Here is a 27253-nt window from a genome sequence, read left to right on the forward strand (position 1 = left end):
ACCTCATCATTTTAATTTCATATTATATTTTAGTAACTTTTTATGCCAGTAAGTATCCTTTGACAACACTATCTTAATATTTGCATAATAATTCTTGTGGCTGTACTATAATTCATTTTATTCATTTATCTGATTTTGGTTTCTTTTTCCCTCTTTAAACTTGAAGGGGTTTACTAGAAGCAATTGTTTTTCATAGCATTATTTTTTAATTTTAAAACTTGTCCCATTAGAAGACACAGGACCAAACCTTGGCAAGCAGAAATATAGGAATTCTTGGTAGTGGAACACATTTCTCTTAGTTATGTTAATAAGAATTATAGTGACTAATAACCCAACCTCAACAATGACAACAAAAAATACTAATGGCCTGAACATTGGTGTGAATTTTATATATGTATATCAGAAAAATATTTTTCTGAGGCTATTCTCTCTCCTTACTTGATCTCCAGTGTAGCTTTAGAGGTTATGTTTACTATGGAATGAGGTGGGTGTTGTACATTCATTGATTCTGAATTTAAAGTGTGACTCTCAACTACCAAGAGAATTCCTGTATTTCTGCTTGCCAAGGATTGGTCCTGTGTGTCCTAATGTAATGGGACACATTTTAAAATAAAAAACCTGCCATGAATAAGGAGACCTTTTTTGAGGCAAAACATTAGTGCTGAAGTTTTTATTGGAGATATCAGTTTTAGTCTGAAGGTCAAATGTTATTTCCTTATTCAACAAAGTTTACTTATCATCAACTATTTGCCAATAAACGTGATCTCTGCTTTGATGGAGTAAAGAGATAGACATCAACCAAGCTATCATACAAATAAAGAAGTAGTTCCAAGTGTCATTAAAAAGACCAAGTACTGTGAGAAAACCTAACAAAGGACCTGTATTAGCCTCGAAAAGGTCAGGAAAGTCTTCCCTAAGGAAGTGACATCTGAGGAAATGGGAAAGAGAAATAGATGTTAACTAGGTAGAGATACAAAGAAAAATAAAGACTCATTGCTTAAATTATAACTATTATAAATACTGGGAAGAAAGTTTTTTTTAACTAGTTCAAACTCCTGCTTACGCTTTCACAGGAGTCTAGTCAGTTTATTAGTCATATTTCATGCCATTTACATTAAATGGTGATGTCACTTACTAGGCAACCACCACTCACTCCAAACAGTGACATATAAATATTAAAAGAGAAAAAGAAACAGCATTGTTTTCAGTATTCTCTTATTTGAAGCATTTGAACCAGGGCTTCATTTTAAAGAATAAAGACCTATGTTTTATACCCATGTCCTTAGGGTATAAAACAATAATTGTGGGGAGTGGGAAAGTACGAACACAATTCGCTACTGTTTTTAAGATAGTTTTTAACTACAAAGACAGGTTATCTTACCTTTTTGCTCACATCAATTTATTCCATCATTTGGAAAGAAGATATAATAGCAAGTCTTTGTCATGGAGAAGTGGCATCCAGAAATATGCTCATGGTCATCATCAACATCACAAGTTCTGTGGTATACATTTGAACTGAAGTATTCAAAGCTGCCAATATTAAGTCTCTGCTATAATCTGAAAAAAAATCTGCCAATAAATAGTAAGCGTAGTAGGAATAACAGTAGTGGTAGTAGCAGTAGTAGTAGTAGTAGTAGTAGTGGTGGTAATTGCTATTTATTCTGAGTTTAGCATGCACTTACCAGGCTATTGCTTTATCTCTAATATTTACAATTTTTGTCCAAGTCAGATATTGTGGACTTTGTTTTACATACAATAATATTATAAAGTTCATCGAGGTACATAGAGGTAAGTGGCACTGTGAGCAGTGGAGTAAGGACTCAGCCCTGGTCTCTCTGCTCTCTTCTCCAAACCAACATTGCTTGGACCCTGGGAACTTGTCTGGTTCTTCTTCTGACGATGAGAAATGCTATTATGTTTCTCTCTGAGTGATTATTTTACTATTTCCATAGCAATAAAATAGTAGGCACAGTATTGCTTTTAATCATTATTCCCTTAATTTTTAAAATTTTAACTGGTCCCAATAATCCCCCCAAAATGAGGAATATTTTTAAAATAGAAACAACAGTTAAAAGAGATATTAGGACCTACTTTCAATGGGATAAATGTTTGAAGAAGAAAGGAGAAAATTAGAAATGGAATGCAACAGAAACATTATAACGTACCATAAGGATTTATTGGCAGCAAGGGTCATATTCAATTCAAAACAGCAGCCAAGTTCCATTGAAAAATATATATTTTCAGCTGGGAAGTAACAGGACCAACAAGTCTAATGTAAGTATGTTGTTCTTATCCATGCCTCTAGTAAAATTTTCAGATTAAATGACACTAAATTTGGCATGAGGTCATCTCTCTCTAGATTATATTGGAAATGGATGAAACAAACCCCTCTCACACACACACAACCTTAACAATGTCTTATAATTTATTTGGGATATGAGAATAGATGAAAATACTACTACATTTAAAGAAAAAAGAAAAAAACTGGCATTAACAAAATTGAGCTTTCTCCTACATAAAATGAAATATAGACAAAAAGGTTGTAAGAAGATACATATAATAATCATGTTAGGATGTTTTACCCTTATCTCTTGAAAAACATTAGTGAAGAAATTATCTCATTGTTTTCTGTTTCTAGCACAAACAGCATGAAATGAGACTGCTACTCATGCTAGCTTGAGTTGATAGTTCCCTCTCCCTCACAATACGTAACAACATCTGCTGATTCTGACTACAGTAATCGAGGGAGGCAGACAAACACACAGACAGAAAGAGAAAGAGAGAGAGAGAGGAGACATCTCATGGATCAAAGTCCTGAAGAGCTCCACTTAGATTTCTTGCTTTTTATTTTTTGTGTATCCATTTTAAGTTTTTGTTTTGTGGTTACCATGAGGCTTGCAAATAACATCTTATTACCCATTATTTTAAACTGATGACAACTTAACTCTGATTGTAAAACTCCACTTAAAAAAAATAGAAGCTGAATGATTGGCAGTCCTAGATGTCTGAAACCTAGTTTTATAGCGTTAGCTTGTGGGAAAGAGAAGGTTTAAAAATTTGAACGATTTGTGTGGCAGTATGGGAAGAAGGAAAGACAGCTCCATAGACTGTACAGAAGAGGAGCTGGAAAAGGGCAGTTGACATAAACAGGCCCTTTAAGAACTAAAGTTTGTTCTGTTCTAGAAAGTATAGGTAGAACAAATTAAATAGAATAGAGGAGACATTTGCAATGAATTGGAGTGGAGACATTTCCAATTCAGGGTAGAATCTATACAAATTGTAATAAGCAGCTTAAGCCCGAAGTACACACCTGCATGCTCTTCTGAAGTGTGTGTGTGTGTGTGTGTGTGTGTGTGTGTGTGTGTGTGTGTGTGTCTAACTGAGCAGGTCCTTGTAAGAATTTTTCAGAATTAGACTGTTTTGATGAATTACAGGCCATAAAAAGAAATCTCTCTGTCTATAGGACCTGTATACTTACCCACGGCCCTTATATTTCAAAACAAACCTTTTTGTTTAAACCATGCTGCACAATTGAAAAGGAAGCACCCCTGCCAGCTACCTGCATTAATCAACATAGACTTTTATTTATAAATTTAATTGGTCAGTGGTTAGGATCACCAGATATTTTAAGAAAGCAAAGAAAGTGAAAGAGAAGATCAAGATGAATAAACAGAACAACTGATCCCAAAGGAAACAGATAATATAAAGCATTTTTAAAAAATTAAGCCAGGCGCGGTGGCTCAGGCCTATAATTCCAACACGTTGGGAGGCTGAGGCAGGTGGATCCCCTGAAGTCAGGAGCTTGAGACCAGGCTGACCAACCTGGTGAGACCCTGTCGCTACTAAAAATACAAAAAATTAGCCAGGCGTGGTGGTGCATGCATGTAATTCCAGCTACTCAGGAGGCTGAGGCAGGAGAATCTTTTGAACCCAGGAGGCGGAGGTTGCAGTGAGCCGAGATCATGCCACTGCACTCCAGCCTGGGCAACAGAGTGAGACTCTGTTTCAAAATAATAATAATAATAAATGTTTAATTATTATACACAGAGAAATTGGAGAGGATATATACAAAACAAGAAGAGTGTTGTAGTAAAGGAGCAATCAGAGAAAAAGAAATAGATCTTAGATATTGAAATATTGTACCAAAAAATTAAACAGAAAGACAAATTAATAGAATTAACGTGCTTGGAAACTAAATTATCCATCTGGAAGACAAAGAAATACTCCAGAATGTAGACTAAAACAATAAAAAAAAGGGGACACTTAAGAAATAGGAGAAACCTAAGGGGTTTCATTCATCTCAGACATGCCTGTAGAAGAGAACAGAGAAAAATGAAGCAAGGAAATAAAAAGTAATTATAATTAAATATTTTTTCCTAACCCCCCACCCCCAACAAAACAACAAAAACTCAGGTTTTCAGTTTGAAAAGGCCCCAAGTGCCAAGCAAGGTAAATGAAGACAGACCCACAGCCTGGTAATCAGACAAGAATTCCTTGATCTTCCCTTCTAAACCTGTAAGTCCTCCTGCCTCTGCACCATCTACTTCTCCTTCTATCCTGTTACTAAGGAGGATGCATCTACCCATCTATCCCTCTCTCAAAAGCTAATCTTTCACTTGTACACTGGATATGAAAACTCACATATATTCAAGGTGTTCTTTCAGTTAGCCCCTTTTCTTCCAGCTATATCATTTCTATCAACAGGCAAATATGTTTGAGAATCTTACCCAAAAGCAACAACAAAAATTCTCCTATTATATTCTATTTTAGATCCCAATTTCTTAGCTCTTCTTGGGCACTTTTCTTTGTTGTAGATGTTTTTTAAACAACATGTAATCTCTTCCTTTGCCAGTATGTATTAAAAAAAACAAACAAACAAGAATTGTCTGCTCCTGTTGTCTCTAGTTCCTCACTTCCCAATCATATATCAGCTCACTTCCACCTGGATGCCACTCCCCAGAAGTCCACTGGCATTACTTTTGTTAAGGACCCCAGAGCCTAGATACTACCAAGCTCAATGGATTTTGTTTTCACCTTATTTAACTTCTCATCAGAGTTTGACACAGCTGGTCACACCTTCCTTTCCAGAAACTTTTTTCCCTACTTCATTGGCTTCTCCTCCTTATTCTCTTTTGCTGATTCCACCATCTTTACTAAGTTCCTAGATGGTAGGCCTCTTTAGATCTTGCACTCTCTCTAATGTCTTCTTTTCTCTTCTCTTCTTAGCTAATTTCATAGTTGCTTCGGTGTGACTACTGCATATATGCTGTCAACCCATATCTATATTTCTGGTGCACACTTCTCTAAACTCCAGACTTGCACATTCAACTTCTTTTCTGACATCTCGACTTTCATGTTTTATCAACTTTTCGAACTTAAAATGTCCAAAATATGAAATAAAACCTGACCTTCACCTGTACTCCAAATCTGTCTACCTCGGTAGATGAAATTACAATCTACCCAGTTGCTCACACCAAAAAATCTAGAAGTCATAATTGATTTCTCCTTTCCCTTTAGCCTCCATATTAAATGTACCAGCAAATCTTGTTGACTCTTATCTTTAACATATATATTCACCCTGCTTGCCTCTCTCCATCCCCTCTATTACAAATAATCCATTAAGTGACTTGTAGCATTAGAGACTCTTTCAGTTACACTGTGATTTCTATAAGCATGATCTCATAATCCTTATAAGAAGAATATGATGGGAACTAGAGAAGAAACATTCTTACTCAAAGTAAGTAATCTGACCAAGTTTACACAATAAGCAGAGCAGATGAAATGCAAAACCAGAAATTAAACTATGTGAACAAGTGACAACTAGCATTTTGATTATGTGCTATGTGTTAAGCATTTTCCATATTTTATCTCATTTAATTCTTGTAACCAGAAAGCATAATTGTTATTATCTTATAAATAAAGTTCATAGACACATTTTAGGCCAGTTGCCAAAAATTACAGAGTTGCCTTTGCTCCTAGTCTTCCTTCCATGCTTCCATTAATATCACTGTAGACATGTGTCAAAAATACAATTCTCATCATGTCATTCTGCTGCTTAAAATTCTTTAATGTTCATATTTGGCTAAAGAATAAATTTATTGTCATGAAATTGAATTGTTTTTTGTGACCTGGCCCTCACCTACCTTTCAAACTCCATTTGCCCCTGCTTTCCACCACACCAGCCATATCAATCGCATTAGAGCTAAATCTGAACAGGCTGTGCTCTTTCCTTCCTCCATGCCTTTATCCTTGCTCTTTCTTCTTAACTTGATTGTTCTTCCCACATATAGTGGAGCTGGTCATCTTGCTAACATCTGTTTTTGTTTCTTTTAATAGTTACTCCCATTTTTGTTTAAATATCCGCACTTCTCTGGTTCTATGCTTTGAACTTGGCGCAGCTCTAGCTAATCAGCGTAATTTTACACTCTAGTTACAGTTCTTGGTTCAGATAACTCAATTAGAGCCAGTGAGATGTAAGGTAAGGTTTATGTGAAAAAAATTTCCTGACTCCTCTGAGGTGGTTCTGGAATTGACACTCTCTCTTGCCATTGATGTGTAGCTGGTAAACATCTTATGAACAAGAGGGAGAATGAGTCTTAAACTAAAGCTTTACACTCTGGAAGGCAGAGAAGATAAAGGGAGATGTCAGGTCCTCAGTGATTTCATTGAGCTACTGAAACAAACCAACACTGAAGCTCACTTTACCTAGACCTTTCAGTATGTGCACCAATCAATAATCTTTATTGAGAAGATTTTTTAATGCTACTTGCAACTGAAAACAGCTAAATGTTATACCACATTTTACATTTTATATCTACTCATTATAGGTCTTCTTTAATCTCTCAAAGGTAAACATTTTTTCTTTTGTGACTCTGAAATTTATTCTGTATTCTCCTATCAAAGTCCATACTACATTAATTTTTATTCTGCTTCTCCAGAATACCGAACACCTTAAGAAAAGGAGCTCTGAGTTTAGTATAAGACTGAATGTGTAGAGAAACAACCCACTCTTTGTCAAAAAAATACTATTTTATTTGATTCAAGGTTCTTCAACTTCAGCACTACTGACATTTTGGGTCAGATAATTCTTTGTTGTGGAGTATCCTATGAAATGTATGTTTAACACCATCCTTGGCCCTGCCCACTAGATACCCACACCACCACCACCAAATGGTGTTAATAAAAAAATGTCTCCAGGAATTAACAAATGCCTTCTGGGGGATCAAATTATCATCAATCGAGTATGATTGACCTAAAATTATGACCAAAAGTTTAGATTTTATTACAAACATTTTGGGCTTTTAAGCCAATGGCAGTTTACAGAGGTTAATTCTTACAGGATCATACTATATCAACCCTGAAAGTTGACAAGAGGGGCTAAGGATCCCACAAAGGGCAGAGTATATCAGTTTCATGTGAAACTATTGGTTTGGTATGTAAAAAAGCAGCGCTAGGGTAAACTCCACCTTTACTGGGTACAGGATGTGATCTCACACACGAAACCTGCTTTTCTCACAAACCAATCCCTCTCCAGTAACTTCCCATTCCAAAGAGATGGGTCACTTTCATCATTGGAAAAGGAAAGATCAAAAAAAGGATAAAATGTCTTATATAGTATGAATATTATACTCGGTGCCTGTGACAAAAGATCTTGTCACCAAACTTCTTTCATCACCTCATTTCTTACACATACCAGACCTAATCCTCAAATGGTTTCTCCTACCTTAGCGTGAGACCTTTCAAACTGTTACTAATTATAAACTTCTTCAGAGGCAAGATGTTTTCACTCAGAATGAACATGCAGGTACTTGAGCCCACGTAACCTCCTTGGCCTCAGGCAAGCAGTTTGCCTAAAATGCCTCTCTAATAGACAGGATGATGAAAACGGAAGCTGTGGAACTGAGTGAACCAAGCCAAAAATGTTGTTTGGATGATTAAGTTTTCTCTAATACATAAAGAATTCAGAGAAATGGTGTAAAATGAATACACCTATGATCTGAAATAATATAGTCCCTATCTTTATATCCAAAAAGTATTTGTATTTATACCAAATCACTACATGAATATGTGATTTTAGTAAACATAATCATAAATTTTTGGAGGTGAAAAATACAAATTATAGGCATCCATTTTGACTTTTCCCCTTTGTGAAGTTAACACAATGTTTGTCCTTGAACCTAGATATAGTTTTAAATATTAATTTATATATGTTGATTAAAACATTTATAAGACCTCAACTAAAATTCTTGATTCTGCACATAAGGAAATTAATGAAATCCATACCATTGTATATAAAATGTCATAATGAAGGTCATTAATATGATCAAGAATGATAATGATGTATGGTATGGCTCATTTTCCCAGATACTCCAGGAAACAGTATAATTTGGGGCTATTGATGTAGTCATGGATGGAGCTCCTACATTGCCTTTATTAAAAAGAGATTTTACATTTTAAAAATAAGCTGATACCATAAATGAATTTCTCTAGAACCTGGAATGGAAAATTATAATGGGCATTTCCATGATATGGTTTATAGAAGGTAATATTCTTTAGAATTACCTTAGGTATTAGATATAGCAGAAAAACAAACCATTTTCTGTTTTTCCTGTGCTACTCTCAACATAGCACAGAACACTTCTGTGGGTTTGTTTGTGGGCTTGTCTGTTCGCCAGACTGGCCAATTCTCCGTCACTTTGGATAACTTGGCCAAAGTCACATAGCTTGCAAGAAATAAACCACATTCTTCCCATGAAGTAAGACAATCAGTATCTTGCCTATCAAATAGATTCATAATCTAGAAGGAATCATCTGGGTCCTTGCATTTCACTAAAGGAGGCACATCAAATGTGTAAGTAGCACAAAGCTGGAATGAAAGCTAAAAAAGTTTCAAATGAACTTAGCAAGCTAGAACAAATTAAAAATCAGTAAGATTAAATCATTATGAGAATAGATGTAATGACTTATTTATGTCTAAAAACCACAATTAAATGAATAATAAGTGATGGGTTAGGGGCGAAACCCTATCTGTCAAGAATAATTATGAGCAGTTTGCTACTGTCACTTTACAAAATATCTTAGGTGTCTATAGCATTACCTTCATCTATCAACCTAGCAACCCTAGCAGAAATAAAACTGATTTGTTTATCATGACCTGTTCTCTTGGAACTCATGCTGGATTCTAACTCAAAATAACATTACTTAAGTCTTCCTAAGCTATTCATTTAGTAATGTATTCTAGAAAATGTTCCCAGGGATTAACGTGAATTTAACTCTTTAGAAATCTCCCAACTCTACCATATTTCTTTAAAAAAAAAAATCAGAGCCACTCTTCTTCTCTAAACCTCTGCCATTCCTACACAATTTTCCAAAGACTACCAACAGAGAGCTTTATGGTCACATATCAAAGTACTTTCAGAAATCAGGGTGTAATTCCACTGGATGTATATAGTTTGAGTACAGTGTGAAGATACTAGCTATCTTACAAGTTGGAAACAGAAGAAAACTTAAACACTGTTCAATATGCTTCAAACATATTATTTCATTTGACCCAATTATATCAATAGTACAGTAGGTATTATTATTTCCATCTTAAAGATGAAGAAAATGAAACTTTGCGTACACTCAGCTTGACTAGATCAAACATCTTCCCTAGTCACATATCCAGTAGGACATAAATCAAACCCTGGTTTAATGTCAGACCCTATAATTTTTCCATTATTTTATACTGGCATTGCTTGTCTTAGTCCCCTTTCCCAAATTCCAATTTTCTCTTTGTAGTCACCAATTAACACATATCAGCAGGTTAATGTAAATGCCATTCTCTTAGAAGAAGATGAAAGCAAAATAGCTTTGTTTTCTTTCTGTGACTGGTTAATTTTAGTTCTCCATCTCTAAATAGTAGATCTGTCTCTACCTAATTCTTCTTATTCTGAACATCACTAGCAAAATAAAAGACAAAGAAAGAAAGAAAAGAAAGAAGAGACAGAGGGTGGAGGGAGGAGGAAGGAGGGAAGGAGAGGGGAAGGAAGGAAGGGAGGGAGGGAGGGAGGGGGAGGAAGAGGGAGGGACGGAGGAAGGGAGGGAGGGGAAGAGCTAATAAATAAAGAAATAAAAATTTTTGTTGTTTATCATTTTGCAGTTCTTCATTGATTATGAACTCCAAGTTGCCACAGACATATCTCTTAAGTTCTATGTTATTCATGCATTTCTCAACCACTTATTTTTTGTCATAATTAAACCCAGAGAAAGAGTTTCTCTTATCACTTCCATTTAAGACATTAAATTTTCAGAATAAATTACACATTTTTATATATTGTACTTTTACTCCAATCATAATGACATATAACTGGTTAGTGGAAATCACCCAAAACACTATATCTTGTTTATATATAATAGTGTGTTCGAATACCTTAATACAGAAAGTCTGTTTCAACATCATCTTGAAAAGAGTCAGCTCATTCAAAACATGTTTTTACTTCTAATAAACCAGGTAGAAGGCCAAGAAACCAAGAAGTGCTGGTGCTAATAGGAAATTTAGATAAGCTATTCACTGAGAAAAAAAAGTGTAATTTCTTAGTACAAACTTTCCCTTAAAATGTATTGATTTTTTGTTTACACTTGTAACGAAGGAATTTTCCATCTTTGTCACAAGATTACCTTAGAACATCTGTTGTAGGGGCAATGTTGATTTCAACACATCTGAGAATGGTTAATATTTGGCATATGAATAGCTGGTGATTTAAAAATACAGTCAACCTTTAATACATTCTGAAATTTAATTTGAAAAGAATGTTTAGAAAAATATAGTAGTATTTCTTCTCTTCCTGTCTATCCACTCTAGTTTACTAAGTTCCTTCCTTCCCCATCCACATCTCACATTCCCAGTCATCACACTGTATCAACTGTCATTTTAATGACTGATTCTAAATTTCATTTCCAGTTGTATTTGCTCATCCAAGCTCTAGCCCTCTACTATTACCTCTTCATAACTCCTTCCTTCCAACAAACAAGAAACAAGGAGGAAAATCTTGTTTCTCTCTTGGGAGTATTTCCTCTGCCAGACCTTCTTCTTACCTACTGCCTTAGTTTATACCACTTATAATCTCTCACCAAGATAATAAGAATAGCCTCTAGCTGATCTCCTGCTAAGTAGTATTTTTACTTTCTTGTTCAACATCTACGTACCATATCTGATTATTTTCTAATTTAAATCCTTCATTGGATCTCTCTTGCCTTTGAGACAAAACTGTTACTCATTGGCATTGAAATTCAGAGCTGGCCTCCATTGATGTCTGGTACCTTTATTTTTGCTTACCCTATGTTCCTAATCCTATATAAAAAGCAGATATCATTCCTAAGAACCTTGAATTTATCTTCCCCTGAATGTGCCATGCTCTTTCACAATCAGTTACCTTTAATTATTTGCTTCATTTGGCCTAGAAATTTGTTCTTTGTCTTCTCTACATGTATCTTCTGATTCTTCAAACTCACCATCAGTATCACTTCCTATATAATTTGATTTTTCTTCCTAAGTGAAAATTAACCATACCCTCCCTTTGGTCCACAGACTTCATTCGTAGTACTTACAAAATATTGACTTTAACAAGTATTAATTTAAACATGGTGAGTAAAGCACTATAATAGTGGTAGATAAACTATACAGAGTGAAAAGGAGAGGGAAAAAATTAGTTCTTGATCTGAGTCCTGCCTTAAACTGTGAGTTCACAGAAGACAGCAACCTGGCTTGATTCACTGTCCATTCAATGTGGACTCTTATCATTGATACATGGTGAGTATTCAACACACTTTTCTTTAAAAGATGGTCTCTCTAAAAAATTTTAATTACTAACCTTTACAAATGCTTTTAACAATGAATTTCATGTTCTTCTATTTGTCTCCAATTGTTTAGTGTGTTCAAACCTAGTCTGCCCAATAGGAAGACTATACATTTCTAGAGGTGAGGTACTCAAAAGAGTCAGACTGAATTAAATAATAATCTTAAACTCAATAAACCACTTTTACCTCAAAATTTGATTCCCAAATTGCATTTTTAAATCATTTCTGTATAAACATACCAAAATTGGATACCATCTGTTGAGTGGTCATTCCACAGTTTACTGAAAATGCGATTTGAATATATTCACAATCTGGGGGGATTTTTCCCACAATGATGATGCAAGATGTGGACAAATATCTCAGGGATGACACAAAAAGTTTAATAAGTTCTCATTTTAAGTTATCACAGAAATCCTGTTAGTTATATGAATCTCATTAGTTATATAATAAAGAAAAAAATCAGCCAATAAATTTTAAGCATTTTAGAGTTTCCAATGTTACCATTGTTTATGCCAGTTTTAACAATCTGAATAAAATCTTAGCACCCTGTGTATGCTATTTGTTTACATAAAACAAATGCTGGGTTTTTTAAAATAATATAAAACCAGATCAATTCTGTTTATCTAAAAACTTTACCTAAAGTTGAAAGATTTTTATCTTTTTAAAAATCACTGTAAATACTTTAAAACCCAAGTGGGTTTGGGGGCTTTTCTGTTCCCTTTACATACATTTATGAGAAATGTTATTTTCAGTAATTTCAAATTTTTTATTATTTAACTTTGGCTGAAGATTAATTCTTAATAGTTTCCTTGCCGGCTAACATCTCTGATTAGAATCATTTGTAATTTGGAGTATCTGTGATCTATCTTAAGGAAACAATTCTATACCATAAAAAAATACATACAAAGCTGTCTATCATATTACTATGCAAAATATAAAGTTGAATACAACTTCAGATTCTAAAATTAAAGTAAATATTATAAATATTAGACTCGATGTAATATTACAGAGTTCAAAAGACTGCACCAATGTAAAAAATGCTTATGTTAATTTTCCCAAAGCAAGATATAAAACTGTATATGTATTTTGATTACAAACATGAAAAAAAGATTATCTAGAGGGAGGTGGCTGGGGAATCTTAAGGAAGAGACTTCAGAATGTTAGAAATGGTTGTGTTCAGTTTATGGATTGGGGGTGTGTATGTGATTTTTCTCACTTTATTTCCCAAACTGTCAGATTGCTTTGTTATTTTTTTAATTTATAATTTAAAATATTATTTGCAATAGTATGTATTTGGTAAACTACTCTAGGAATAAAATGACTTCACCAATCAGTTTATTACTTTTAAGTACTTAAAATAACCTAAAACTGTGTTATCCATACAATATTTATAAATATACAGATGATATCAACTCACAATATTGCTATTTTTTTGAAAAAATAATATGACTATTCTGCTTGTTCTCACACTTCCCTTTTCTATCTGTTCTTCAATTTCCATGTATTTCTTTAAGTCCATCTTCAATTCAATAAAGATACGAATGGGTCAAAATCTGGCAAATGGAAACAATCTGACCTAGCCCTAGATTTTTCTCCCCATGCATGGATATGCTAGTTAAAAAAAACAATCTTTGGGATGCATTTACATGTGTTTCAGGCACAGCACCAAAAATTCAAATTTATTCTTCTCCAAACAGACCTATGAGATGGCTTTTTTGCCCTTATCCATGAGAAAACTGAGACCAAAACAATGAAAAAATAACTATATTTTGACTTGAGTAACTAGGAAAGTATGCTGGAGAGTACCAGACAAGTGGTAAAATCCCTGTGGAGCAAGAACGCCCAGGATAGCACCATAGAGAGAAGAATGAGGCATCCTGCCTCTGTCACAGTCTCCCTTGCCCAGTCAGGAGAGACTTCTTATAGAGAAAAGGTAAAGTGCAGACCCCCAGTGATCCTCATTACCACCACAGATGCCAGAAGTCCTTGCTACAGAGAGTCCCCTAGTCCTCACAGGCCACAAATCCAGTTTGCTGATTTACCAGGAGTTTGCATGGCTAAATGGCATCAGAGCAGAAGCCCAAATTGAACACTCCTATACCCCTGACTTAAGCTGCTACAGCATAGTGCCATATTGAAACTGAACCCATTGTAAGAGTGTGTCCTGCACTGGAGGCCAGTAGCCACTGGCTGCATTCATTCCTGAATGCCTGCCATTCTTTCATCACTTTCACATGGGTACCTACAGCATCATGATCCCACCTGCCTGGAGCCTAGGTCCAAATGAATGACCAAGAGCCTGGCATGTGAAACCATGCAGCACCCAGCCCCCTTGGGAAAAAGGTGAACCTGCACAGTGGGGAAGCCACTACACATCTAGCCAGTTCACAATGTCAGCTCATGCCAGCATCTGTGCCTTTCTTGACATCCAGTTCAACAGGCCTGCCTCCCTATAAAGATCACCATACAGTTGCTCATCTTGCCATGCATGGGCCTATATGTGCCCAGCCTGACAAACACCCCAGCAACCCCACCTTCAGCAAAATCACACCATCATTGTCACAAATTCTTGCAGTCTAAGCTACTGATGCAATCACAGACATTGCTGGTGATTATTAATGCTGAAGAAACTGTACAAAGACCATGCTACTGAGTCCATCCAGTACCACAGTCAATGCACCATACCCAACCAATATTCTCCATCTACATAAAGAAGTCTATATTTACAAACATTATCATCCTTTCTTTACAGTTGTATTACAGCATTAAGCATTTCTTGTAAGGCTGATGTAGTGATGACCAGTTCCCTCTGCTTTTGTTTGTCTGGGAATGTCATTGTGTCTGCATTATTTCTGAAATATTACTTTGCTGGATAAAGTATTCTTGGCTGAACTATTCCACTAAATTGGAAAAAGTGACAGTTTCACTAGATGTGCATATATCAATGTAGAGACACAAGAAATATGAAAAAGCAAGAAAATGAATCCTCCAAAGCAACACAATAAGTCTCCAGTAACAGATCCCAAAGAAAAAGTTATTTACGAAGTGCCTAAAAAGTTCAAAATAATGATCTTAAGGAAACTCAGAGAGATACAAGTATATGTAGACAAACCATTCAATAAAAGGAGGAAACCTATCATGAGCTGAATGAGAAATGCAACAAAGAGATAGATATCATAAAAAGAATCTAACAGAAATCTTGGAGCTGAAAAATTTAATGAGAAAAATAAAATAACACAACTGAAATATTGACTAACAGACTAGATAAAAAGAAGAAAGAATTTCTGAATGTGAGCTAATAAAAGAAAGAAGAATGAAGAAAGCCTACAGGGCTTATGGAATACCATTAAATGAAAAAACATTGACATTAAAGGAGTGGCAAAAAAGAGAAAATATGGAGAAATGCATGGAAAACCTATTTAACAAAATAACAACTGAAAACTTTGCAAGTCTGGAAAGATATAGGAACATCTAGATCCAGGAAACTCAAAAGTCCCCAATTGGATTCAAACAAAAAAGATTATCTCCAAGGCACATTATAAGCAAACTGTAAAGAGTCAAAGACAGAGACAATTCTAAAAATTACAAGATAAAATCATCAAGCCATATATAATAAAATCTCCATTAGACTATCAGAAATTTCTCAGCAGAAAATTTGCAGGTCAGAAAAGAAAGGGTTGAAATATTCAATGTGGACAGAACAAAAAAATTGTCAGCCAAGAACACTTTGTCCAGCAAAGTAATATTTCAGAAATAATGCAAACATAACGACATTCCCAGACAAACAAAAGCAGAGGGAACTCATCATCACTACACCAGCCTTACAAGAAATGCTTAACGCTGTAATACAACTGTAATGAAAAGATGATAATTACTATCATGAAAACATGTGAAAATGTAAAACTTACCAGTATAGGTAAATTCATAATGAATCTCAGAATACCCCAGGGATATAATGGTGCTATGTAAGTGTTTCAATTGTCTAGTATGAAGGTTTAAAGTCAAAATGGTTCAAAACAAAAAAAAAAGGAAAAAAGAAAAAAAGCACAGCACCACAGAAAACCACAAACGTAAAAAACAACAGAGGAAGAAAGCAATAAAGGATCTACCAAACAACTAAAAAATAATTAACAAAGTGGTAGAAATGAGTTCTTATCTATCAGTAATACCTTGAAGGTAAATGGATTAAATTCTCCAATTAAAAGATAAATAAAGATGGCTGAATAAGAACAGCTCCAGTCTGCAGCTCCCAGCATGATCAACGGAGAAGATGGGTGATTTCTGCATTTCCAGTTGAAGCATTTGGTTCATCTTACTGGGATTGGTTGGACAGTGGATGCAGCCCATGGAAGGCAAGCCGAAGCAGGGCAGGGCATCGCCTCAGCCAGGAAGTGCAAGGAGTCAGGGGATTTCCCTTTCCTAGCCAAGGGAAGCCATGACAGGCTGTACCTGGAAAAACGGGACACTTCCGCCCAAATACTGTGCTTTTCCTATGGTCTTAGCAACCAATAGACCAGGAGATTCTCTCCTGTGCCTGGATCGGCAGGTCCTATGCCCACAGAGCCTTGCTCACTGCTAGCGCAGCAGTCTGAGATCAACCTGTGAGGCTGCAGCCGGGCCGGGGGAGGGGCGTCTGACATTGCTGAGGCTTGAGTAGGTAAACAAAGTGGCCGAGAAGCTCAAACTGGATGGAGCCCACTGCAGCTCAGCAAGGCTACTGCCTCTATAGACTCCACCTCTGTGGGCAGGGCATAGCTGAACAAAAGGCAGCAGAAATTTCTGCAGACTTAAACGTCCCTGTCTGACAGTTCTGAAGAGAGCAGTGGTTCTCCCAGCATGGCATTTGAGCTCTGAGAACGGACAAACTACCTCCTCAAGTGGGTCCCTGACCCCTGTATAGCCTGACTGGGAGACACTTACCAGCAGGGGCCAACAGACACCTTATACAGGCAGGTGCCCCCCTGGGACGAAGCTCCCAGAGAAAGGATCAGGCAGCAATATTTGCTGTTCTGCAATATTTGCTGTTCTGCAGTCTCCGCTGGTGATACCCAAGCCAACAGGGTCTGGAGTGGACCTCCAGCAAACTCCAACAGACCTGCAGCTGAGGGACCTGACTATTAGAAGGAAAACTAACAAACAGAAAGGAATAGCATCAACATCAACAAAAAGGACATCCACACCATAACCCTTTCTGTAGGTCACCAACGTCAAAGACCAAAGGTAGATAAAAACCACAAAGATGGGGAGAAACCAGAGCAGAAAAGCTGAAAATTCTAAAAATGAGAGTGCCTCTTCTCCTCCAAAGGATCGCAATTCCTCACCAGCAAGGGAACAAAGCTGGACAGAGAATGAGTTTGACGAGTTGACAGAAGTAGGCTTCAGAAAGTTGGTAATAACAAACTTCTCCGAGCTAAAGGAGCATGTTCCGACCCATCACAAGGAAGCTAAAAACTTTGAAAAAAGGTTAGACAAATGGCTAACTAGAATAAACAGTGTAGAGACAACCTAAAATGACCTGATGGAGCTGAAAACTATGGCCCGAGAAATTCGTGAATCATGCACAAGCTTCAATAGCCAATTCGATCAAGTGGAAGAAAGGATATCGGTAATTGAAGATCAAATTCATGAAATAAAGCGAGAAGACAAGTTCAGAGAAAAAAGAGTAAAAAGAAACAAACAAAGCCTCCAAGAAATATGGGACTATGTGAAAAGACCAAATCTATGTTTGATTGGTGTACCTGTAAGTGATGGGGAGAATGGAACCAAGTTGGAAAACACTCTTCAGGGTATTATCCAGGAGAACTTCCCCAATCTAACAAGGCAGGCCAACATTCAAATTCAGGAAATACGGAGAACACCACAAAGATACTCCTTGAGAAGAGCAACCCTAAGACACATAATTGTCAGATTCACCAAGGTTGAAATGAAGAAAAAAATGTTAAGGGCAGCCAGAGAGAAAGGTCAGGTTACCCACAAAGGAAAGCCCATCAGACTAACAGTGGATCTCTTGGCAGAAACCTTACAAGCCAAAAGAGGGTGGGGGCCAATATTCAACATTCTTAAAGAAAAGAATTTTCAATCCAGAATTTCATATCCAGCCAAACTAAGCTTCCTAAGTGAAGGAGAAATAAAATCCTTTACAGACAAGCAAATGCTGAGAGATTTTGTCACCACCAGGCCTGCCTTACAAGAGCTCCTGAAGGAAGCACTAAACATGGAAAGGAACAACTGGTACCAACCACTGCAAAAACATGCCAAATTGTAAAGAACATCAATGCTATGAAGAAACTGCATCAACTAAGGGGCAAAATACCCAGCTAACATCATAATGATGGGATCAAATTTACACATAACAATATTAACCTTAAATGTAAATGGGCTAAATGCCTCAATTAAAAGACACAGACTGGCAAATTGGATAAAGAGCCAAGCCCCATCAGTGTGCTGTATTCAGGAGACCCATCTCATGTGCAGAGACACACATAGGCTCAAAATAAAGGGATGGAGGAAGATGTACCAAGCAAATGGAAAGCAAAAAAAAAGCAGGGGTTGCAATCCTAATCTCTGATAAAACAGACTATAAACCAACAAAGATCAAAAGAGACAAAGAAGGCCATTACATAATGTAAAGGCATCAATTCAACAAGAAGAGCTAACTATCCTAAATATGTATGCACCCAATACAGGAGCACCCATATTCATAAAGCAAGTTCTTAGAGACCTACAAAGAGACTTAGACTCCCACACAATAATAATGGGAGACTTTAACACCCCACTGTCAATATTAGATCAATGAGACAAAAGGTTAACAAGGATATCCAGGACTTGAATTCAGCTCTGCACCAAGTGGACCTAATAGACATCTACAGAACTCTTCACCCCAGAACAATAGAATATACATTCTTCTCAGCACCACATCTCACTTATTCTAAAATTGACCATATAATTGGAAGTAAAGCACTCCTCAGCAAATGTAAAAGAACAGAAATCACAATAAACTGTATCTCAGATGACAGTGCAATCAAATTAGAACTCAGGATTAAGAACCTCACTCAAAACCGCACAAATACATGGAAACTAAATAACCTGCACCTGAATGACTACTAGGTAAATAATGAAATGAAGGCAGAAATAAAGATGTTCTTTGAAACCAGTGAGAACAAAGACACAACATACCAGAATCTCTGGAACACATTTAAAGCAGTGTGTAGAGGGAAATTTCTAGCACTAAATGCCCACAAGAGAAAGCAGGAAAGATCTAAAATAGAACTAAAATCACAATTAAAAGACCTAGAGAAGCAAGAGCAAACCCATTCAAAAGCTAGCAGAAGGCAAGAAATAACTAAGATCAGAGCAGAACTGAAAGAGATAGAGACATAAAAATCCCTTCAAAAAATCAATGAATCCAGGAGCTGTTTTTCTGAAAAGATCAACAAAATTGATAGACCACTAGCAAGACTAATAAAGAAGGAAAGAGAGAAGAATCAAATAGACACAATAAAAAATAATAAAGGGGATATCACCACCGAGCTCACAGAAATACAAACTACCATCAGAGAATACTATAAACACTTCTTCGCAAATAAACTAGAAAATCTAGAAGAGATGGATAAATTCCTGGACACATACACCCTCCCAATACTAAATCAGGAAGAAGTTGAATCTTTGAATATACCAATAACAGGCTCTGAAATTAAGGCAATAATTAATAGCCTACCAACCAAAAAAAGTCCAGGACCAGACAGATTCAGAGTGGAATTCTACCAGAGGTACAAAGAGGAGCTGGTACCATTCCTTCTGAAACTATTCCAATCAATAGAAAAAGAGGGAATGCTCCCTAACTCATTTTATGAGGCCAGCATTATCCTGATACCAAAGCCCAGAAGAGACACAACAAAGAAAAGAGAATCTTAGGCCAATATCCCTGATGAACATTGATGCAAAAATCCTCAATAAAACACTGGCACACCGAATCCAGCAGCACATCAAAAAGCTTATCCACCACCATCAACTCGGCTTCACCCCTGGGATGCAAGGCTGGTTCAACATACACAAATCAATAAACATAATCCATCACATAAACATAAACAATGACAAAAACCACATGATTATCTCAATAGATGCAGAAAAGGCCTTCAAGAAAATTCAACAGTGCTTCATGCTAAAAACTCTCAATAAACTAGGTATTGATGGAACGTATCTCAAAATAATAAGAGCTATTTAGGAGAAACCCACAGCCAATATCATACTAAACAGGCAAAAACTGGAAGCATTCCATTTGAAAACCAGCACAAGACAAGGATGCCCTCTCTCCCCACTCCTATTCAACATTGTGTTGGAAGTTGTGGCCAGGGAAATCAGGGAAGAGAAAGAAATAAAGGTATTCAATTAGGAAAAGAGGAAGTCAAATTGTCCCTGTTTGCAGATGACATGATCGTATATTTAGAAAACCCCATCGTCTCACCCCAAATCTCTTTAAGCTGATAAGCAACTTCAGCAAAGTCTCAGGATACGAAATCAATGTGCAAAAATCACAAGCATTCCTATACACCAATAACAGACAAACAGAGAGCCAAATCATGAGTGAACTCCCATTCACAATTGCTACAAAGAGAATAAAATACCTAGGAATACAACTTACAAAGGATGTGAAGCAACTCTTCAAGGAGAACTACAAACCACTGCTCAACGAAATAAAAGAGGACACAAGCAAATGAAAGAACATTCCATACTCATGGATAGAAAGAATCAATATCATGAAAATGGCCATACTACCCAAAGTAATTTATAGATTCAATGCCATCCCCATCAAGCCACCAATGACTTTCTTTACAGAATTGGAAAGAAAACTACTTTAAAGTTCATATGGAACCAAAAAGAGCCCGCATTGCCAAGACAATCCTAAGCAAAAAGAACAAAGCTGGAGGCATCATGCTACCTGACTTCAAGCTATTCTACAAGGCTACAGTAACCAAAACAGCGTGATACTGGTACCAAAACAGATATACAGACCAATAGAACAGAACAGAGGCCTCAGAAATAAAACCACACATCTACAAACATCTGATCTTTGACAAACCTGACAAAAACAAGAAATGAGGAAAGGATCCCCTATTTAATAAATGGTTCTGGGAAAACTGGCTAGCCATATGTAGAAAGCTGAAACTGGATCCCTTCCTTACACCTTATACAAAAGTTAATTCAAGATGGATTAAAGACTTAGATGTTAGACCTAAAACCATAAAAACCCTAAAAGAAAACCTAGGCAATACCATTCAGGACATAGACATGGGCAAGGACTTCATGACTAAAATACCAAAAGCAATGGCAGCAAAAGCCAAAATAAACAAATGGGATCTAATTAAACTAAAGAGCTTCTGCACAGCAAAAGAAACTACCATCACAGTGAACAGGCAACCTACAGAATGGGAGAAAACTTTTGCAATCTATCCATCTGTCAAAGGGCTAATATCCAGAATCTACAAAGAACTTAAACAAATTTACAAGAAAAAAAACAAACAACCCCATCAAAAATTGGGCAAAGGATATGAACAGACACTTCTCAAAAGAAGAGATTTATGCAGCTAACAGACACATGAAATAATGCTCATCATCACTGGTCATCAGAGAAATGCAAATCAAAACCGCAATGAGATATCATCTCATGCCAGTTAGAATGGCGATCGTTAAAAAGTCAGGAAACAACAGATGCTGTAGAGGATGTGGAGAAATAGGATCGCTTTTACACTGTCAGTTGGAGTGTAAATTAGTTCAACCATTGTGGAAGACAGTGTGGCAATTCCTCAAAGATCTAGAACTAGAAATACCCTTTGACCCAGTGATCCCATTACTGGGTATTTACCCAAAGGACTATAAATCATGCTACTATGAAGACACATGCACCTGTATGTTTACTGTGGCACTATTCACAAAAGCAAAGACTTGGAACCAACCCAAATGTCCAACAATGATAGACTGGATTAAGAAAATGTGGCACATATACACCATGGAATACTATGCAATCATAAAAAAGGATGAGTTCATGTCCTTTGCAGGGACATGGATGAAGCTGGAAACCATCATTCTCAGCAAACTAACACAAGGACTGAAAACCAAACACCACATGTTCTCCCTCATAGGTGGTCATTGAACAATGAGAACACTTGGACACAGGGCAGGGAACATCACACACTGGGGCCTGTCGTGGGGTGTGGGGCTGGGCGAGGGATAGCATTAGGAGAAATACCTAATGTAAATGACGAGTTGATGGGTGCAGCAAACCAACATGGCACATGTATACCTGTGTAATAAACCTGCACGTTGTGCACATGTACCATAGAACTTAAAGTATAATAATAATAAAAAAAGATAAAGAATGGCTGAATGGATTAAACACACACACACACACACCCCTACACACAACCCAACTATATGTTCCCTATAAGAGAGTCATCTCACCATTAAAGACAAACATAGCGTGAAAGTGAAGGAATGGAAAAAGATATTTCATGCAAATGAAAACCAAAAGCAAGCAGGCATAGCCATACTTACATAAGATAAAATAGACTTTAAGTCAAAAACTGTAAAAATGACAAAGAAGCGATTATATAATTTTAAAGGAATTAATTCAACAAGAGTATATTACAATTAAAAATATATATGCACCTTATGCCAGAGCAGACAAATATATAAAGCAAATGTTATTAAATCTAAAAGTAGAGATAGATTGCAATACAATAATGGCAATAACAACAATACTCCCACTTTAAACAATGGATAGGTCAACTGGCAGAAAATCAACAAAGAAACATTGAACTTAAACTTCACCATAGATCAAATGCACCTAACAGACATTTAGAGAACATTCTATTCAATAGCTGCAGAATGTACATTTTTCTCAAAAGCACATGGAACATTCTCCAGGATAGATCATATATTAGGCCATGAAACAACTCTTTAATAATATAGAAATCATATCCAGTATTTTTTCTCACCACAATGATATCAAGCTGGAAATCAAAAACAAGAAAAATCTTGAAACCTTTCTACATACATGGAAATTAACAATATACATTTAAATTACCACTGGGTCAATAACAAAATTAAAAGAGAAATTTTTAAACTTTTTGAGACAAACAAGAAGAATGGAAATACATCATATGAAAGCCTCTTATACATGGCAAAACCGGTTCTAAGAGGGAAGTTTATAGCAATAAATGCTTATGTCACAAAAGAATAAAAATATTCTTATAAACAACACATTAGTGCACCTCAAGGAATTAGAAAAACAAGAAATAATTAAACACAAAAAAGTTGGATAGCCTAGAAGAAATAGATAAATTCTATGTCTTTTAAGTGGAGAACTTAAACCATTTGCATTCAAGGTTGTTATTGATATCTGTGGTTTTGTTCCTGCCATATTAATTATTTTCTGGTTGTTATACATATGTATAGAGAGAGAGATAAAAAGATATAGATATAGATATTGATATATAAAAGATATAGAAATATATCTTTTCTTTTTCTCTTATTGATTGTTATTGTGGTTTGGTGGATTGCTGTAGTGGTACCGCTTGAGTCTGTTCTTCTCCTTTGTGTGATTGCTTCATCAGTGAGTTCTACAGTTTTGTATGTTTTCATGGTGGTAAATATCCTTTGTTTCCAGGTTTAGGACTCCCTTGAGCATTTCCTAAAGGGCCCATCTAGTGATAACAAATTGTCTCAGCATTTGCTTGTCTGAGAAAGACTTTATTTCTCCTTCATTTATGTAGGATAATTTTGTTGAATGTAGTATTCTTGGCTAATAGTATTTTTCTTTCAGCACTTTGACTGTATCACCCCATTCTCTTCTGGTCTGTAAGGCTTCTGCTGAGAAATCTGCTGTTGGTCTGATGGGATTTCCTTTATAGGTGACTAGATGCTTTTCTTTTGCCATTTTTAAGATTTTCTCTTTATCTCTGACTTTACACAGGTTGACTATAATGTGCCATACAGAAGATCTTTTTGCACTGTATCTTCCTGGGAAATCACTGAGCCTTCTGTATCTGAGTGTCTAAATCTCTTATTAGACTTGTGAAGTTTTCATCTATTATTTCATTAAATGGATTGTCTAATCCTTTCTTTGTCTCTTTGCACTCCGGGATACCAATAATTTGAATATTTGACCACTTTATGTTGTCCCAAATGTGGCAGTGGCTTTGCTTGGTCTTTTTTATTCTTTTTTTTTCTTTATTTTTCTCTCAATGGATTATTTCAAAAGACTTGTATTCAAGTTCTGAGATTCTTTCTTCTGCCTGATCTAGATTATTTTTGAATATTTCAAATGTATTTTGTATTTCCTTCAATTAATTTTTTAGTTCCAGAATTTTCATTGGGTTATTTTAAAAAATATATGGCCAGGTGTGGTGGCTCATGCTTGTAATCCAGCACTTTGGGAGGCCAAGGTGGGCGGATCACTTGAGGTCAGGAGCTTGAGACCAGCCTCGGCAACATAACAAAACCCCATCTCTACTAAAAATACTAATAAATTTGAATATATGACCACTTTCTGTTGTCCCAAATGTGGCAATGGCTTTGCTTGGTCTTTTTTATTCTTTTTTTCTTTATTTTTCTCTGAATGGATTATTTCAAAAAACTTGTCTTCAAGTTCTGAGAGTCTTTCTTCTGCCTGATCTAGATTATTTCTGAAGATTTCAAATGTATTTTGTATTTCCTTCAATGAATTTTTTTAGTTCCAGAATTTTCACTGGGTTATTTTTAAAAATATATGACTGGGTGTGGTGGCTCATGCTTGTAATCCCAGCGCTTTGGGAGGCCAAGGCAGGTGGATCACTTGAGGTCAGGAGTTTGAGACCAGCCTGGCCAGCATGACGAAACCCCATCTCTACTAAAAATTTAAAAAATTATCCAGGAGTGGTGGCATGTGCCTGTAGTCCCAGCTACTCGGGAGGCTGAAACAGGAGAATCACCTGAATCCTGGTGGCAGAGGTTGCAATAAGCCAAGATTGCACCACTGCACTCCAGCCTGGCCAACAGACAACAGAGTGAGACTCTGTCTAAAATATATATATATATCTTTTATACAGTTTTTATTCAGTTCCTGAAATATTTTTCTGATGTATTTGGATTGTTTTTCAGAATTATCTTGTATCTCACTGAGTTTCTTTAAAATCAGTATTTTGAATTCTTTACCTTGGATTTCAAACATTTCTTTTTGATTAAGATGTGTCTATTCCCTAAGGATTATTATGTTTCTTTAGAGGTGTCATATTTCCTTGCTTTTTTTTTTCTCTTTTTTTTTTTTTTTTTTTTTGAGACGGAGTCTCGCTCTGTCGTCCAGGCTGGAGTGCAATGGCACGATCTTGGCTCACTGCAAGCTCTGCCTCCCAGGTTCACGCCATTCTCCTGCCTCAGCCTCCCAAGTAGCTGGGACTACAGGCGCCCGCCACCACGCCCAGCTGATTTTTTGCATTTTTAGTAGAGACAGGGTGTCACCATGTTACCCAGGATGGTTTTGATCTCCTGACCTCATGATCCACCCGCCTCGGCCTCCCAAAGTGCTGGGATTACGGGCGTGAGAGCCACCGCACCCGGCCTTTCCTTGTTTTTAAAATTTCCTGGGTCATTATGTTGATATCTGTGCTTCTGGTGTAACAGTCACTTCTTCCTATTTTTGAATTAACTCCTGTAAAAGAGTACTTTTCCTGAAGATATATCTATGGTGTTGGTCTGGTAGGGTACTTTGCCTCTGATTCTGCGTATATGTGTAGTAGTGTAGTCTCTGTATGATTTCTTTGGCTGTAAACAGCATTAATGGCATCTGTGATTTCCTCAGTATGCTAAAGTACAGTTATTAGAGGATGCTGTGGTGAAGTTGTGCTGGTGGCTGAGATGCCAGGTGGGCCAGTTTTCAGGCCCCAGTGGTGGCATCAGTGGCTGAGCATGCCTATTTTTGTGCCCCAGGGTGGTGTACACTGGTATTTCTGCTGGCAGTTAGCAGTGAGCAAATTCTTGGGACTCCAGGTGGCTTGCTCTGATGCTGGTAGTGGCAGCAGTGGACCAGGTGAATGAGTGAGTGGATTCTCAGGCCCCTGGGCAACTAGTGTGGTTTAGGCAATGACAATAAGAGTGGGAGAATAATTCTCCGGGTCAAGCAGTGTGCCTTGATATTGGTAGTGGCTGCGATGGACTAGACAGGCCAATATCCAAGCCTAAAGATGGCACTTGCAGGTAGGTGCCAGCTGAAGTGGTAGCAGCTGGGAGTTTAGGTCCAACCGCAGGCTCCACAAGGAGTGCTGAGATGCCCGAAGTGGTAGCTTGAATTGGGCAATCTCCAGGACCCCAAGCTATGTTCTCTGTCCTGAAGGGAGGGCTGAAGCCAGGGTAGATAGGCCTGTGCTCAGGCCACCCAATGGTGACAGCAGGCACCAGCTGTGGTGCGCAGGGGCATAACAATCTTCAGGTCCCAGGTGGAGTGCTAGGATGAGAGGCAGTAACAGCTATGCTGAGGAACACCACTGGAGAGAGTGCGGCCATCATTCGTGGCCACAGCCTGAACCAGCATGTGGGGAACACGCATCACTCTTACACTTGGTGCTTTCCCCCAGCCCTGGTAGCAGCAGCCCATGCCTAGCTCACTCTTCCATCCCAGCTGCAGGAGCCCCCACCCAGCACACGACAACGTCCCAGCAGCAATTCATGCCCCACTCGTGTCCCAGTCTCAATCCTGGTAGTGCTTATTTCCTGGCATCAGGAGCTGCAGCCCACACTTTTCTTGCTTCTTAGCTCCAGCCCCAGGAGCACACTCAGCTCATTCTGTAGTTTTAGCAGCAGTAGCCTGAGTTTCCATAACATCTCAATTCTGGCACCACTGGGTCACAGGGCAGTGTGCAGTCTGCCAAAGGCTAGGTTTGATAATAGCACCTTGCTGTAACCACTTAAGTCTCAGATAGGGTGTGGAACCCGGTGCAAGCTCTCTCCCTAGTACAGTTCCACCACAGTCTCCTGGCAGCTACCTATGTTAATTTCAGGGGTTGGGAGGATCAAAGGGTTCTCCCGTGACCAGGATTACATGATTCCACTATGGGAACGTTAGCTGCCAGAAGTCTCTCACTCATCCTTTCCTCGTGCTGGGAAATCACTTTTAGCACCCAGGCAATCCCTGCCAAGCAGGCTGCCTCTTTATTTTTTCCTTTCTTGCTTTCAATGTGTCCTGTCACCTCTCTGTTGAATTCAAGTTCTCTCTGGGATAACATATTCTAATATAGTTCAGATGCTTGTCCCCTCCAAATCTCATATTGAAATGTGATCCCCAGTGTTGGAGGTGGGATCTGGTGGGAAGTGTTTGAGTCATGGCAGCAGATCCCTCGTGAATGGCTTAGTGCCCTCCTTCTGGTAATGAGTGAGTTCTTCCTCC

General features: G+C 37.3%; 1 protein-coding gene across 1 annotated transcript in view; it reads right to left on the reverse strand.

Moving 5' to 3' along the window:
- Nucleotides 1–2182: 2182 nt before the first annotated feature.
- ODR4 (odr-4 GPCR localization factor homolog) overlaps nt 2183–27253 on the reverse strand; it is a 188341-nt gene continuing 163270 nt past the window's right edge. Inside the window, exon 22 of the transcript XR_010135196.1 lies at nt 2183–2244. The gene's annotated coding sequence lies outside the window, so the exon portion shown is untranslated. The remainder of the gene's footprint in view (nt 2245–27253) is intronic.

Source organism: Gorilla gorilla, chromosome 1, assembly GCF_029281585.2.
Source record: "Gorilla gorilla gorilla isolate KB3781 chromosome 1, NHGRI_mGorGor1-v2.1_pri, whole genome shotgun sequence".
NCBI lineage: Eukaryota > Metazoa > Chordata > Mammalia > Primates > Hominidae > Gorilla > Gorilla gorilla.